This window comes from Schistocerca nitens, chromosome 1 (assembly GCF_023898315.1).
Source record: "Schistocerca nitens isolate TAMUIC-IGC-003100 chromosome 1, iqSchNite1.1, whole genome shotgun sequence".
Taxonomy (NCBI): domain Eukaryota; kingdom Metazoa; phylum Arthropoda; class Insecta; order Orthoptera; family Acrididae; genus Schistocerca; species Schistocerca nitens.
The window spans coordinates 1,027,013,101-1,027,030,901 of record NC_064614.1 but is presented as its reverse complement, the minus strand read 5'-3'; the positions used below and the strand labels follow the sequence as shown (position 1 = coordinate 1,027,030,901).

General features: G+C 44.8%; 1 protein-coding gene across 1 annotated transcript in view; it reads left to right on the top strand.

The window, feature by feature from the left end:
• Positions 1-9,525: 9,525 nt before the first annotated feature.
• The window catches only part of LOC126196614 (uncharacterized), a 124,149-nt gene continuing 115,873 nt past the window's right edge, over positions 9,526-17,801 (top strand). Inside the window, exon 1 of the mRNA XM_049934578.1 lies at positions 9,526-9,627. The gene's annotated coding sequence lies outside the window, so the exon portion shown is untranslated. The remainder of the gene's footprint in view (positions 9,628-17,801) is intronic.

The following is a 17,801-nucleotide window of genomic DNA, read 5'->3' as shown; positions in this document are numbered from 1 at the left end:
TCCTGAAGAGGGGCAGGAGCCTTTTCAGTAGTTGCAGGGGCAACAGTCTGGATGATTGACTGATCTCGCCTTGTAACACTAACCAAAATGGCCTTGCTGTGCTGGTGCTGCGAACGGCTGAAAGCAAGGGGAAACTACGGCCGTAATTTTTCCCGAGGGCATGCAGCTTGACTGTATGGTTAAATGATGATGGCGTCCTCTTGGGTAAAATATTCCGGAGGTAAAATAGTCCCCCATTCGGATCTCAGGAGGACGTCGTTATCAGGAGAAAGAAAACTGGCGTTCTACGGATCGGAGCGAGGAATGTCAGATCCCTTAATCGGGCAGGTAGGTTAGAAAATTTAAAAAGGGAAATGGATAGGTTAAAGTTAGATATAGTGGGAATTAGTGAAGTTCGATGGCAGGAGCAACAAGACTTTTGGTCAGGCGAATACAGGTTTATAAATACACTCCTGGAAATGGAAAAAAGAACACATTGACACCGGTGTGTCAGACCCACCATACTTGCTCCGGACACTGCGAGAGGGCTGTACAAGCAATGATCACACGCACGGCACAGCGGACACACCAGGAACCGCGGTGTTGGCCGTCGAATGGCGCTAGCTGCGCAGCATTTGTGCACCGCCGCAGTCAGTGCCAGCCAGTTTGTCGTGGCATACGGAGCTCCACTGCAGTCTTCAACACTGGTAGCATGCCGCGACAGCGTGGACGTGAACCGTATGTGCAGTTGACGGACTTTGAGCGAGGGCGTATAGTGGGCATGCGGGAGGCCGGGTGGACGTACCGCCGAATTGCTCAACACGTGGGGCGTGAGGTCTCCACAGTACATCGATGTTGTCGCCAGTGGTCGGCGGAAGGTGCACGTGCCCGTCGACCTGGGACCGGACCGCAGCGACGCACGGATGCACGCCAAGACCGTAGGATCCTACGCAGTGCCGTAGGGGACCGCACCGCCACTTCCCAGCAAATTAGAGACACTGTTGCTCCTGGGGTATCGGCGAGGACCATTCGCAACCGCCTCCATGAAGCTGGGCTACGGTCCCGCACACCGTTAGGCCGTCTTCCGCTCACGCCCCAACATCGTGCAGCCCGCCTCCAGTGGTGTCGCGACAGGCGTGAATGGAGGGACGAATGGAGACGTGTCGTCTTCAGCGATGAGAGTCGCTTCTGCCTTGGTGCCAATGATGGTCGTATGCGTGTTTGGCGCCGTGCAGGTGAGCGCCACAATCAGAACTGCATACGACCGAGGCACACAGGGCCAACACCCGGCATCATGGTGTGGGGAGCGATCTCCTACACTGGCCGTACACCACTGGTGATCGTCGAGGGGACACTGAATAGTGCACGGTACATCCAAACTGTCATCGAACCCATCGTTCTACCATTCCTAGACCGGCAAGGGAACTTGCTGTTCCAACAGGACAATGCACGTCCGCATGTATCCCGTGCCACCCAACGTGCTCTAGAAGGTGTAAGTCAACTACCCTGGCCAGCAAGATCTCCGGATCTGTCCCCCATTGAGCATGTTTGGGACTGGATGAAGCGTCGTCTCACGCGGTCTGCACGTCCAGCACGAACGCTGGTCCAACTGAGGCGCCAGGTGGAAATGGCATGGCAAGCCGTTCCACAGGACTACATCCAGCATCTCTACGATCGTCTCCATGGAAAGGTGGATATACGCTGTACTAGTGCCGACATTGTGCATGCTCCGTTGCCTGTGTCTATGTGCCTGTGGTTCTGTCAGTGTGATCATGTGATGTATCTGACCCCAGGAATGTGCCAATAAAGTTTCCCCTTCCTGGGACAATGAATTCACGGTGTTCTTATTTCAATTTCCAGGAGTGTACAAAATCAAATAGGGGTAAAGCAGGAGTAGCTTTAATAATGAATAAAAAAATAGGAGTGCGGGTAAGCTACTACAAACAGCATAGTGAACGCATTATTGTGGCCAAGATAGACACGAAGCCCACGCCTACCACAGTAGTACAAGTTTATATGCCAACTAGCTCTGCAGATGACGAAGAAATTGAAGAAATGTATGATGAAATAAAAGAAATTATTCAGATAGTGAAGGGAGACGAAAATTTAATCGTCATGGGTGACTGGAATTCGGTAGTAGGAAAAGGAAGAGAAGGAAACGTAGCAGGTGAATATGGATTGGGGGTAAGAAATGAAAGAGGAAGCCGTCTGGTAGAATTTTGCACAGAGCATAACTTAATCATAGCTAACACTTGGTTCAAGAATCATGAAAGAAGGTTGTATACATGGAAGAAGCCTGGAGATACTGACAGGTTTCAGATAGATTATATAATGGTAAGACAGAGATTTAGGAACCAGGTTTTAAATTGTAAGACATTTCCAGGGGCAGATGTGGACTGTGACCACAATCTGTTGGTTATGAACTGTAGATTAAAACTGAAGAAACTGCAAAAAGGTGGGAATTTAAGGAGATGGGACCTGGATAAACTGAAAGAACCAGAGGTTGTACAGAGTTTCAAGGAGAGCATAAGGGAACAATTGACAGGAATGGGGGAAAGAAATACAGTAGAAGAAGAATGGGTAGCTTTGAGGGATGAAATAGTGAAGGCAGCAGAGAATAAAGTAGGTAAAAAGACGAGGGCTGCTAGAAATCCTTGGGTAACAGAAGAATTATTGAACTTAATTGATGAAAGGAGAAAATATAAAAACGCAGGAAATGAAGCAGACAAAAATGAATACAAGCGTCTCAAAAATGAGATCGACAGGAAGTGCAAAATGGCTAAGCAGGGATGGCTAGAGGACAAATGTAAGGATGTAGAGGCTTATCTCACCAGGGGTAAGATAGATACTGCTACAGGAAAATTAAAGAGACCTTTGGAGAAAAGAGAACCACTTGTATGAATATCAAGAGCTCAGATGGAAACCCAGTTCTAAGCAAAGAAGGGAAAGCAGAAAGGTGGAAGGAGTATATAGAGGGCCTATACAAGGGCGATGTACTTGAGGACAATATTATGGAAATGGAAGAGGATGTAGATGAAGACGAAATGGGAGATATGATACCGCATGAAGAGTTTGCCAGAGCACTGAAAGACCTGAATCAAAACAAGGCCCCGGGAGTAGACAACATTCCATTAGAACTACTAACAGCCTTGGGAGAGCCAGTCCTGACAAAACTCTACCATCTGGTGAGCAAGATATATGAGACAGGCGAAATACCCTCAGACTTCAAGAAGAATATAATAATTCCAATCCCAAAGAAAGCAGGTGTTGACAGATGTGAAAATTAGCGAACTATCAGTTTAATAAGTCACGGCTGCAAAATATTAACGCGAATTCTTTACAGACGAATGGAAAAACTAGTAGAAGCTGACCTCGGGGAAGATCAGTTCGGATTTCGTAGAAATATTGGAACACGTGAGGCAATACTGACCCTACGGCTTATCTTAGAAGCTAGATTAAGGAAAGGCGAACCTACGTTTCTAGCATTTGTAGACTTAGAGAAAGCATTTGATAATGTTGACTGGAATACTCTGTTTCAAATTCTGAAGGTGGCAGGGGTAAAATACAGGGAGCGAAAGGCTATTTACAATTTGTACAGAAACCAGATGGCAGTTATAAGGGTCGAGGGACATGAAAGGAAAGCAGTGGTTGGGAAGGGAGTGAGACAGGGTTTTAGTCTCTCCCCAATGTTATTTAATCTGTATATTGAGCAAGCAGTAAAGGAAACAAAAGAAAAATTCGGAGTAGGTATTAAAATCCATAGAGAAGAAATAAAAACTTTGAGGTTCGTCGATGACATTGTAATTCTGTCAGAGACAGCAAAGGACTTGGAAGAGCAGTTGAACGGAATGGATAGTGTCTTGAAAGGAGGATATAAGATGAACATCAACAAAAGCAAAACGAGTATAATGGACTGTAGTCGAATTAAGTCGGGTGATGCTGAGGGAATTATATTAGGAAATGAGACACTTAAAGTAGTAAAGGAGTGTTGCTATTTGGGGAGCAAAATATCTGACGATGGTCGAAGTAGAGAGGATATAAAATATAGACTGGCAATGGCAAGGAAAGCGTTTCTGAAGAAGAGAAATTTGTTAACATCGAGTATAGATTTAAGTGTCAGGAAGTCGTTTCTGAAAGTATTTGTACGGAGTGTGAAGTGAAACATGGACGATAAATAGTTTGGATAAGAAGAGAATAGAATCTTTCGAAATGTGGTGCTACAGAAGAATGCTGAAAATTAGATGGGTAGATCACATAACTAATGAGGAGGTATTGAATAGAATTGGGGAGAAGAGGAGTTTGTGTCACAACTTGACTAGAAGAAGGGATCGGTTGGTAGGACATGGTCTGAGGCAACAAGGGATCACCAATTTAGTATTGGAGGGCAGCGTGGAGGGTAAAAATCATAGAGGAAGACCAAGAGATGAATACACTAAGCAGATTCAGATGGATGTAGGTTGCAGTAGGTACTGGGAGATGAAGAAGCTTGCACAGGATAGAGTAGCATGGAGAGCTGCATCAAACCAGCCTCAGGACTGAAGACCACAACAACAGTTTTCAGTTGTGCCACTTTTATTGCTTTTCTAAAAACTTTCTTGTTCTTGTAATGGCCTCTCATCTAATACTTTTGACACTTTTTTAAGTTTTGTGTAATATAGTACATTCGATTTTATGTCAGACACATTATTTAGAATAAAAAATGAAAAACAAGTTAAAATTGTTTTATCTGAAAAATACAAAATGTTACATTATATTTTATGAAAATTAACAGAATTTAATAAAGTCTATCAGGTACAACTTAAGGAACACAGTTTATGGAGACATATAAGCATAAACGGGCTTATACACTGAAGTGCCTAAGAAACTGGTATAGGCATGAGTATTCAAATACAGAGATATGTAAAAAGGCAGAAGACGGCACTGCGGTCGGGAGCGTATATATAAGATAACAAGTGTCTGGCGCAGTTGTTACATCGGTTACTGCTGCTATAATGGCAGGTTATCTAGATTTAAGTGAGTTTGAACGTCGTGTTATAGTCTGCGCAGGAGCGGGGCACAGCATCTTCGAGGTAGCGATGAAGTGGGCATCTTCCCCTACGACCATTTCACGAGTGTATCGTGATTATCAAGGAAACGGTAAAACAACAAATCTCCGACATAGCTGCTGCCGGAAAAAGATCCTGCAAGAACGGGACCAACGACGATTGAAGAGAATAGTTCAACGTGACAGAAGTGCAACCCTTCCACAAATTGCTGCAGATTTCAGTACTGGACCATCAGCAGGTGTCAGCGTGCGAACCATTCAACGAAACATCATCGATATGGACTTTCGGAGGCGAAGGCCCACTCGTGTAACCTTGATGACTGCACCACACAAAGCCTGGGCCTGGCAACACCGAAATTGGACTGTCGATGACGGGAAGCATGTTGCCTGATCGGACGAGTCTCGTTTCGAATTGTATCGAGCGGTCTAACGTGTACGGGTATGGAGACAACCTTATGAATCCAAGAGCCTTGCATGCCAGCAGGGGACTGTTCAATGTGATGGAGGCTCTGTGCTGGTGTGGGCGTGTGCAGTTGGAATGACATGGGACCCCTGATATGTCTAGATACGACTCTTGACAGGTGACACATACGTAAGCATTCTGTCTGATCGCCGGCATCCATTCACGTCCGTTGTGCATTCCGACGGACTTGGCCAATTCCAGCAGGACTATGCGACACCCCACACGTCCAGAATTGCTACAGAGAGGATCCAGGAACACTCTCCTGAGTTTAAACACTTCCGCTGGCCACCAAACTCCCCAGACATGAAGATTATTGAGCATATGTGGGATGGCTTGCAACGTGCTGTTCAGAAGAGATCTCCACCCCGTATTACTCTTATGGATTTATGGACTGTCCTACCGGATTCATGGTGTCAGTTCCCTCCAGTACTACTTCAGAGATTCGTTGAGTTCATGATACTTCGTGTTGTGGCACTTCTGCGTGCTCGCGTGGGCCCTACACGATATTAGGCAGTTGTATCAGTGTCTTTGGCTCTTCGGTGTGTAATGTAGGAGTACATTTCGTCGAGAAAATGGATTCAGCATGAGCTTTCTTTATAGCTGAAATTTCCTTTTTTCGTTGTAAGCTGCAACGAACTGGGTTGCAGAGACGTTCAGTTCTTTTCTCCTGGTATTGCTGACGATGATCTGCCCTCTTTCTTTTTGCTAGTATGTGGTTCTCACAAAAGGATTGCCTGGATCACTCTTTTGCACTTTGAGTACTTTTATGTCACTTGTTTGATGTTTCGTTATAGTTTCATTCTACCAACTATGAGAGTGTTTCTAAGTCCACAAAATCCTGAAAACCCGAATGTGTTACTTTATACGAATTTTCTGGCTTTTTTTTACGGACCGAATTAATCTGACGTAATCAATGGGGATATAAAGGGGACATAATTTAAGAGCTCGCATAATTGACTTCTCGATAACGGAGAACGGTATGATCATTGTCTCCTTCGTTTTCGGTATGACCTGCAGTCAAAAATTTCTGTGTGATCGATTTGAAGTTAAATTTTTATGTCTCATAGAGGTACATTCCCATTATGAATTTGTTCACCTGCTTCCTATATTATTTATTATTACAATGTCTGTGTTTATGCAGTGTCTGTATCACACATTAAAAAGCGTGCAAGTCTGAAAGCCATTGTAATGTAAGACACAATATGGACATTATAATAAGCACAAAACAAAAATTACATGGAAAAATTCAGAATATGCCGCTCTTCTTGAATGATCTCTGCACACCTGCTAGCAGCAACGCTGAAGCGACGCTGTTCTTCCGTGGCGGATGATGAAATAGCTTAGGACAAAACTGACACAACTACCCTCAAAAGGATAAATTAAGAAATAGAGATGTGAAGTTTTTTGTGTACATTGGGGCAATTAAACGTGTCTTTCAATGACATAAACTAAAAATTTCAGTTTTTCGACTTGCGTCATTTTTTCGACTTGCGTCCCTTGCCGGGATGCAAAATGAAGATGTTGTGTAGTTGCTAAGCCTATGGGTTCATACTTGTAAGAGGGTTGATCTGTGACCCGATCATCCACATTTGTTTACTGCGGTTTTTATTTATCAGTTCGTGCAAACTCTAACATTCTGCGTGGTGTCTGTTTGTTCTAAGTCGTGTCTCCCTGCCACTTTCGCGCAACGACGATCTGAGCGTGTTTTTTAGGGAATTACTAGTTTGAACTTGGGACCTGTTGCTGGTAAGGAGACGCCAGACCACACATGACACGTAGAGTTCAGAAGTGTTCAGTGAGACTAGCGATGATATAATCAAATACTTAATTATTTCAGCGTCAGCTCCACTGCACTCCCTGTAAAAGAATCTTAATACTAACTAAATTTAGTGGAAGGGGTTCAAGGCTTTCCTATTTTTAGTTAGCTGGTAAAATAACGTCGAAAAAGCAGTTAAGTTTACCATTGGAACTTTTATTCTACTCACAAAACATTGTTTATAAACTGCACTATTGATAAAAGGAAATATTTTAATACAGGATGATAAAAACCAACTGTGTTCAACAAAAATGTGAACGAATATTCCCTGAATGGGTTTCCAAGTTCTATAATGGATCGAAGGATGACCTATGCCATATCACATCTATAATCTAGGTTTAAATTAAGTTTCATAAATGAGAAAACTATCAAAATGGTCTACAGTGACCCTCACTTATCTTCAATTACTTATTTAACTTGTCATAAATTACAGTGGCTGATGTGGCTTATCAATAATTATACAGGGTGATTCAAAAAGAATACCACAACTTTAAAAATGTGTATTTAATGAAAGAAACATAATATAACCTTCTGTTATACATCATTACAAAGAGTATTTAAAAAGTTTTTTTTTCACTCAAAAACAAGTTCAGAGATGTTCAATAAGGCCCCCTCCAGACACACGAGCAATAACAACCCGATACTCCAACTCGTTCCACACTCTCTGTAGCATATCAGGCGTAACAGTTTGGATATCTGCTGTTATTTCTCGTTTCAAATCATCAATGGTGACTGGGAGAGGTGGCCGAAACACCATATCCTTAACATACCCCCATAAGAAAAAATCGCAGGGGGTAAGGCAGCCCATGACAGAGCACTTCATCACTGGCCTCCAAGAAGCCCTGATCTTACCCCCTGCGATTTTTTCTTATGGGGGTATGTTAAGGATATGGTGTTTCGGCCACCTCTCCCAGCCACCATTGATGATTTGAAACGAGAAATAACAGCAGCTATCCAAACTGTTACGCCTGATATGCTACAGAGAGTGTGGAACGAGTTGGAGTATCGGATTGATATTGCTCGTGTGTCTGGAGGGGGCCTTATTGAACATCTCTGAACTTGTTTTTGAGTGAAAAAAAACCTTTTTAAATACTCTTTTTAATGATGTATAACAGAAGGTTATATTATGTTTCTTTCATTAAATACACATTTTTAAAGTTGTGGTATTCTTTTTGAATCACCCTGTATAACAGAAAAATCATCGCGTTTCAGATTTTAACTTCTATTAGCAAATGTGAATACCACGAAATTTAATTGATGATTGACACTAGTATTACGTAAAAAGGGGGTGTAACAGATGAGACTTCTGCAGTTCTGAGTGAAGCATCGCGTGCGTTCATTACCTTGTCGGTGGTTAGTCAGCGTCAGGGGGCGGCGGGCGGCGCAGCTCCACACACCTCGCCGTCTCGGAAGCAACTCTCTCTCTCTAACTTCTCCTTACCGCAATTTACCGAAGTTGGTGTAAGAAAAGCTATCTGGCTGTGTTTTCAACTGACCAATCAGGGTCTCAATGTTAACCTTAAGCTCCGCCTACAAAAATTCTATCTATCCAATGAGAAATGTTATACTTTTCGTGGTGGGGCAATGTTTTTAACGTTTGCTACGAAACAGAGACGCGAAAAAGTCTCACGCTAAAACTTGCAGCTGGTGTGGCCCTTTTAGTGTTATCGTAAGATCTATACTGTTCTTCTGGAGGGCTCTATCTTTTAACATGGGCTGGGGGTGGTCTTGGCGGTCGGCTGGCAACGTGGGTGTCCGTCCCTTATCGTAGGGCCTTCTAGCTTGACACGGTTCTGCTATCGGTTTCTGTTCTCGTTTCTCCCCTCGGAACTGCGTCTGTTTCACGGTGGGAAGGTATGACATGCATTTAGGCGTTCTTGTGTTAGTCTGTGGTATTCCATTTGCTCACTCGTTGATCGTATTACTTTCGTTAATTTAATGCCAGGATTTATTCGGAGCTATGTGACATACTGCCGGATTTGCTATCATGTCAGGGTTTTCATGGGAGGTGTTGGATTTGCCTGACACCTTACAAAACTGCTAAATGGTTCCTTCAGCAGGATTTCGGCCATTTTCTGCTTCAACTAACAAACAAGGCAGCGCTTCAGTGTTGATAACTTCGGAGTGAATGGGGCGCTGAACTCTTGCAGCTGCTACAGCACAGTCGGTCTGGCTGGACGAAGCGTTGTGAGGGGCGAAAGAGCGGTTGAGGGTGGGGGGACCTATGCGCGCTGCGTTGCCTGGGCGTTGCTGACACGGGCGCGCCTAGAGGCAGTCACAAGTCGTCAAGACGCGCTGCCGAACGGACGCACACAGCTCCAACAGGTGAGTAGGCCCTGCTCGACGGCGCTCTGCCCGCCTGCCTTCGCTTTCCTTTGTGTCACTGACCCGCTTTTGGTGTGCTCGCTCTCCAGACGGAATTATTGATCGTGTCTGTGCGCAGCTGTGCCACAAGTAAACAAAGCACTGGATCCCGCCGGATCGTGTTCGGGGGAAAGGGCGGCTGTCTGAAGCTACGAATACGTTAATAGTTGCAATAAAACACGATACTTACGGAGCTATCTTCGTTGGAAACAGCCTGTCAGAGTTTGAGAACTGACTCTACGCACGTGCCGACTTCGACAGCGGTCGTCGCGTCTGTTCTAGACAAAACACAATCATTCCATTGCAGAGGAAGGCACGGACATTGGAAGCAGTGGTGTGTATGATCGAGCTGCGCCGCACACAAGGGCAGATTTGTAATTCCTGTATTCATTCTGAATATTATGTTCGGGGTTATCTCCTGTCAGAACAATGTCATGCTCATCTCATAAGTCCACAAGACGGCTCCCGTCATTACGTAGTGTTTATAGAGTACTAATAAACGTGTATTCATTTTGAGGTGACTAGGTTTTAAAACCTTTTAATGCCGAAAGGGACATATGTTACGGGGTGCAGGCCTTTCCGAAGGGAAAACTTGATACAAATATGTACTTTGTTCTCAATTGTTTCTGACATACAGCTGTCATAATCGCCCTGTAATGGGAACAGTGTATCGATAGTAAATGAACACATCGCTAATTTTATACCAGCTCGTACAGAGAGATCAGAGAGATGCTGTGTTGCTAATCTTTTTTTTTGTTTTTTTTTTTGTTTTAACGTGAGCTCTAACTTCAAACGACAACAAATTAGCTGCCTGCATCAACTACAAAATGTTTTTCAAAATCAGTTGTGAGTTGTGATGGTTCAAATGGCTCTCAGCACTATGGGACTTCCGAGGTCATCAGTCCCGTAGAACTTAGAACTACTTAAACCTAACTAACCTAAAGACATCACACACATCCATGCCCGAGGCAGGATTCGAACCTGCGACGTAGCGGTCTCGCGGTTCCAGACTGTAGCGCCTAGAACCGCTCGGCCACTACGGCCGGCAGTTGTGATGGAAAACTAAAGAAAAGAAAGAAATTATTACAGTTAACGAAGCATTAATTTATTATCTTCGACGTTCACATTAATATACTAAACAGCGGTCTGGAGTAAACAAATAATGGCGAGATGTGGGCAAGCCGGCCGATGTGTCCGTGTGGTTCTAGGCGCTTCAGTCAGGAACCGCGTGACCGCTACGGTCGCAGGTTCGAATCCTGCCTCGGGCATGGATGTGTGTGATGTCCTTAGGTTAGTTAGGTTTAAGTAGTTCTAAGTTCTATGGGACTGGTGACCGCAGATGTTAAGTCCCATAGTGCTCAGAGCCATTTGAACCAAGCCAGATGTGGGCAAAAGGGGCTGGGGCAGGGAAGGGGGGGGGGGGAGGGGGGAAACGGGGTGGGGCAGGTTACGCCACCGTTCGCTGATGTGAGGAATCGCCAGAAACGACACATGGTTCGGATGCCACGTCATACTGTAGGCCACCTTTTCCCGGCTGGATAACAGGGGTAAGTTAGGGATCCGCAGGTTGCCGAAATGTCATCCAATTCAAGGTGCCGGCCGTTGTGGGCGAGCGGTCCTAGGCGCTTCAATGGCTCTGAGCACTATGGGACTCAACTGCTGAGGTCATTAGTCCCCTAGAACTCAGAACTAGTTAAACCTAACTAACCTAAGGACATCACAAACATCCATGCCCGAGGCAGGATTCGAACCTGCGACCGTAGCGGTCTTGCGGTTCCAGACTGCAGCGCCTTTAACCGCACGGCCACTTCGGCCGGTGGTCCTAGGCGCTTCAGTCTAGAACCGCGCTGCTGCTACGGTGGCAGGTTCGAATCCTGGCTCAGGCATGGATGTGTGTGATGTCCTTAGGTTAGTTAGGTTTGAGTAGTTCTAAGTTCTAGGGGACTGATGACCTCAGCAGTTAAGTCCCATAGTGCTCAGAGCCATTTGAACCTTCATAGAAAAATTTCTGCGGTTGCCTACGAGGCTGGACCATAAGTTGGTCAATTAAGAAAAGAAATCGGCCAGAGCTGACGACCCCCAGTTCTCTCAAGATTGTCTGCATCTCCGGACCAGATCACACTATCTTTCCCGCTCGCGCCGAAGACTTCGCTAAGAAACGATGAAGTTTATGGGTTTCCATTAACTGTTAACGAGATAAAATCGTGGAACTGAACCCCCCAATACCTCATAAGAGATCTTAGAAGCCTGATCTTTCGTTTCAATAGAAAAATCGTCGAGCGACGGTAGTCGAAATATTGCGTAGAGATGTGAACTGTTGATTGCAGTCTCATATTGTTAAACAGCCAAAAACGATGAATACACGGAGAGATACAAAATATATTCTGAAACGTGTATATTCCTCACTGCCGAAATGTGATTTTGCAGGTATAAGGGGCTGTATTTAATTTCCGTTTGAACTTGAATGAAGTGGCCACTGGATGCCTTGCTCTTCAGCTGCACGTTCCAAGCGCGTTAATCACAAGTCGTGTCGCGTACGTCAGCGGAACACCTTGACTACAGAGAAGCGAATATCCGCTTGGAATCTTCTGCAGCACCAGCAGCACACACGAAATTATTATTATTGTACACCCCCCATAAGGTAGACTGTAACCGCCAGGGTAGCCGAGAGCGCTAACGCACTGCTTCCTGGACTCGGGTAGGCGCGCCGGCCCCGGATCGAATCCGCCCGGCAGATTAACGACGAGGGCCGGTATGCCGGCCAGCCTGGATATGGTTTTTAGGCGGTTTTCCACATCCCGCGAGGTAAATACCGGGCTGGTCCCCAAGTTCCGCCTCAGTTACACGACTCACCGACATTTGCAACCGTTCGCACTATTTCATGACTTACGCTGGACGCAGACAGCTGGGGTACACTACTTTCGTCGTGGGGGGTTCGGGGTGGCGGCAGGAAGGGCATCCGGCCACCCTCTGCCATTAACACTGCCAAATCCGTCATAACAAAGCCGAACCCGCGTTGGAGCGGGACAAAGGCCCGAGAAAGAAGAAGAAGAAGAAGCTAAGGTAGACTGTGAAAAGCCTAGCGCCTTTACGACATGATAGATGGGATGTCCCATTACTCGGTTACCAGCAATCTGGTGACAGTCAAATGCGCTGAAATCACACCTTTCGTCTCCTGCAATCACTGTCACTCCGACGGCTAATGGAGGCTTTTACGACATCCCGTATGATACGAGATGTTGCATTTGCTATAGTGACGTCTCTCTCTCTCTCTGACTTTCTCTGATAAATTTATTTCTGAAATGCAAGCGAGAAAGTGTTCGTCATGCACATTAAACCCATCGTTTTTAAAGTTTCGTAGTTCACACAAAAATTTGTAGCAGCGTTCATCCGAATGGGAGAGGGTTGTCTAGCTACTCAAAGTTTAGAACTTCAGTTGTACAGTCGCGAGGAAAACAAGGACAAAAGGATTCTTCTTGCTTTAACTGAGTGTAGAACGAGTTCGGAAGTTCGTTTGAAATGTTACTTGCAGTAAAGTGGAGTTTGTGCACCCATGTAGAGGAACCACGCCCCTCGTCCTGTTTCAAGGTTGTGCGTGGCGTGGAGGAAGCACAGTGGAGCACACTACAGGCTGTCGCAGAGTGATTGATACGTCGCTGTATTTAGGGATCGCCTGGCGGCGGGCGCGATAAGGGACGGAGGGACCTGAAGAACAGCGACCACACCCAGTTAACGCTCTCGCCTCCGTGCTGCAAAGCAGGCAGGCTTGTACACGGAAAGGCTAGAGTTTCGCTTCTCGTCGACGTCGAGGGCTATCAGGGGCGGAGATACCGAATGGCACTCGTACCATTCCGGCAAAGGTCAGCTTTAATAAATGGAATAGTCTTTGATAGCAGCTGACAGGCTGCAGTTCGTCTGTCCATATGAATCCCACGTGTGTTTTATAAGATTCAGATAGCTGTGGATGGGCGTTATAGTTCAGCAAGAGGAAGACGCTAATTACTCTGGCTAACGAATAATGTAATATTTGTTTGTAAGTTAATGTAAGCGTGAATGTATTAGACTGAAATGGTGTGTTCTGCTTATTTTGTTATTGTGGTTTTCAAAATGGTTCAAATGGCTCTGAGCACTATGGGACTTAACTTCTGAGGTCATCAGTTCCCCAGAACTTAGAACTACTTAAACCTAACTAACCTAAGGGCATCACACACACCCATGCCCGAGGCAGGATTCGAACCTGCGACCGTATCGGTCGCGCGGTTCCAGATTGAAGCGCCTAGAACCGCTCGGCCACTCCGGCCGGCGTGTGGTTTTCAATCAGAAGACTGGACTGATGCATCTCTCCATGCTCCTCTATCTTGTACAAGACTCTTCATCTCCGAATAACTACCGAAACTTACATCCTTCTTAATCTGCTTACTGTACTCATCTTGTGGTTTTCCTCTATGATTTTAACCCCCCCCCCCCCCCCACTCCCCTCCTCCACACACACACACACACACACACACACACACACACACACTCTTCCCTTGAGTGCTAAATTGATGATCCTATGATGTCTCAGAATGTGTCCTGTCATCCGGTCCCTTCTTCTAGTTAGGTTGCACTACAAACGTCATTTCTCCCGGCTTCTGTTCAGTACCTTCTCATTAGTCACATGATCTTCACATTTAATCTTCAGCATTCTTCTATAGAACACATTTCAAAACGTTCTATTCTCTTATTGTCTAAACTGTTTATTGTCCATGTTTCATTTCAAATATGGCTAGACTCCACACAAATACTTTCAGAAAAGACTTCCTTACCCTTAAATCGATATTCGATATCACCAAATTTCTCTTATTTAGAAACCCTTTTCCTCAAAGTTTCACATTTTATATCATCTCTACTCCGCTCTACTCCGACCAGCATCAGTTGTTTTGCTGCCCAAACAGCAAAACTCGTCTACTACTTTAAGTATTTCATTTCCTAATCTAATTCCCTCAGCATCACCTGATTTAATGCGACTACATTTCTTTATCCTTGTTTCGCTTTTGTTAATGTTCATCTTATATCCACCGTTCAAGACACTGTGAATTCCGTTCAGCTGCTCTTCAGAGTCCTTTGCTGCCTCTGACAGAATTACAATGTCTTCGGCAAACCTCAGAGTTTGTATTCCTTCTCCCCGAACTTTAATTCCTTCTCCAAATTTTTGTTTTGTTTCCTTTACTCCTTGCTCAATGTTCAGACTGAATAACATTGGGGATAGACTACAACACTGTTTCGTTCCCTTCTCAATCACTACTTTCTCTTCATGCCTCTCGAGTCTTATATACATATGTTCTGCTTACTTTGCGTAATTTTACCGTTTCTTGTTAGGATAACACAACAACACTCTTTAACCACGAAACCAGTACACGCATACCTAATGTTAAGATTCTATGTTCGTAAATGCATTGCATGTATTTATTGAATTAAACATATATTTCTTCCGAAGTATATTTTTATCCTTCACCCTTCATAAACCGTGTTTTTCGGCTGTGTCAATAATGATTTAGATAATTAAGTGCTGCATCAATTATGTTTTTTACGCGTAGCATGACGCGTTCCAGGAATTTATTCCCCTTTTCAAGCGCTTCAGGACTTCACATTAGTTCAAATGGTTCAAATGGCTGTGACTACTATGGGACTTAAACATCTGAAGTCATCAGTCCCCTAGAACTTGGAACTACTTAAACCTAACTAACCTAAGGACATCACACACATCCATGCCAGAGGCAGGATTCGACCGTGCGACCGTAGCGGTCGCGCGGTTCCAGACTGTACGCCTAGAACCGCTCGGCAACCACGGCCGGTTTCACATTAGTACTGGATGTGATAACGTATTGCCTGTTGTCTTCCGTCTCGGGCCATTCGGCCATTGCTGGTGGCGGACTGTTCAGAGGGTGAACCTTTGACAATACCAGTCATACGTGCTGGTGAACCGTAAGGAACATCGTTAACATCGTTAAACAGTGTTAGCGGAAGATCCCGAGGCCGAAGCTAACACGGAATACCTCAATAAGTGGCCGCGAGAGACACTCCAATTTGGTACTGGATGTGACATCTGAGTGTGTGGGGTTCCTTTCTTGCCATGCCGTCGCCCTCTTACGATTCTAAGCCACTTTTTTCTACGTCCCCTCGTTGGTGATAAAGTAGTGAAAGTGTTTTCCAACGGCCCGCAATGCGTAGCGCACTAGCCTTGTACGTCAAGCGTGACAAGCCAACTTGTTCTGAACGAGTCTAATGCGTTGCACGCTGCGTTCTAGTGAAGCAATTGCTGCAAGTCGGATAAAGTTCATGTGCAAAATGGCTTTTAAATGTGCTAGGAAGCTACAAGTGCTTTTCAATGCTGAGGAAGATAAACTGTTTCCTGACGCAGTGTCAAATACATGTTTCTGGTTGTGTTCATGCACTTCGCTTAAGTCTGGAGCGAACAATCCTCTTCTTAATCGTCCATTACATGTATAGCTATTAGCAAACACAAGAGTTGCCTTTTCTCCCACGCAATCCATCAGGACAGGGCAATATATTGGCGCTTTGGTTAAGTGAACAACCCTTTGCTTGAACACTCTTCCCAGACAGCACATGTGGACTGAATAGTTCATGCGCTTGTGGCTTTATTTTCTGAGAAAATAGAAAGCGTAACGAATGGAAGTTTTGCGTCGCAGCCGGCGCAATACGCACTGTCCTGTTTGCGCAGCGCAGAATTCCTGATCCTAGGAAAACCCGGCTTTAAGATATTGTACCAGCTTCATTGCGCAGAAGTTTACAGATTTTTTCCATGTGTGTGAATTTCTGCATGACAAAGGAGGCGCAATACCTCAAGGCCTTAAAAAGACGACTGCAGGGCAAGAGAAGCAGAGCACACAGGCAGACACCACATTCAGTACGAATATAACTCTCACAGCACTTGAAAATGCGATTAAATTCTTGAAATGCGTCATGTTACGCGTGGGAAAACGTAATTGATAGAGTATTTTATTTACAACTGTTTCATTGTTCCTTACACTTAGCCCTACTACCCTCCCCCCTTAGCTTCTCTCTCTCTCTCTCTCTCTACACACACACACACACACACACACACACACACACAAACTCCTGGCTCTCTGTTATTCACTGGTTTCTGTCGGTGTAATAAAACCCAGGGAAGAAATATGCTACCGCTGAAAAGCGTATATGTGTCAAGTGAACAGCATGGCCAATGAGTCTCTCATATACGAGCAGACCACTTGTGGTGACTGAATAGCCCTGATGTACGCCGTCTGCCGTGGTTCTCACCTCCTTCAGTGTATGAACGAGTTCGTAGTTTGAACAAATGTTTATTTCCCTACTGTGCGCTGCTTAGCACTGTTTTGCATTGCAGCCTGCTAACTAAAGCTCTACAATAGGCTTCATTCATTAATTCCACTTCTTTAGTCACATTAAATTAAGGTAGTCAAGACAACATTAAAGTCAACAACGCTATTACTGCCACTATAGTTCTTACTATTGCTTTGATTACGTCGACAGCCAGCGATCAACTTCCTGTAAGGAAACTGACCCAATTTAACCTCTTAGAATATTCAAAACACGTCATCTAATCTCGAATGTTAAGGATTGTAAAATAAATCCCTGTTCCCTGCAGTGCGACAAAAATTTGGATTTCTCATTTTCCGTTTTAATTCCTTGTTTCTTTTCATTAATTCTAACAGAGTGAGCTAAAGGGAAGTAGTGAAGTCCAATTAGCGACTCAAGAGTACTGATCCTAGCACAACTGAGTTACACTTGGGAGCGTTAGGGTGTTGGTTGACGCCCATCCGGATACCCTAATTAGTGGTTTTACCGGATCGGTTACCGCACTGTGCCTCGCAGTGCAAATGCGTGTGCGACAGTGCTGAAAACTAATGCCTCGAATTTTTTATGTGAAAACTCAAAGCTTCTAATATAAAACAAAACACATTTATTCTTGTTGTCTAGGTATTTGCCGCCCTCTGCCGCTAGACGGATCCGAATTGTAGCGTGTAAAGTTGCGGTGCGTAACGTGACTGTGTCGGTGCGTGAGATACAGCATGCTGTAATAGGGTTTCGAAATCGAAGAGTTCGTCCACACACGGAGTACCCTCTCCTTCATTGTA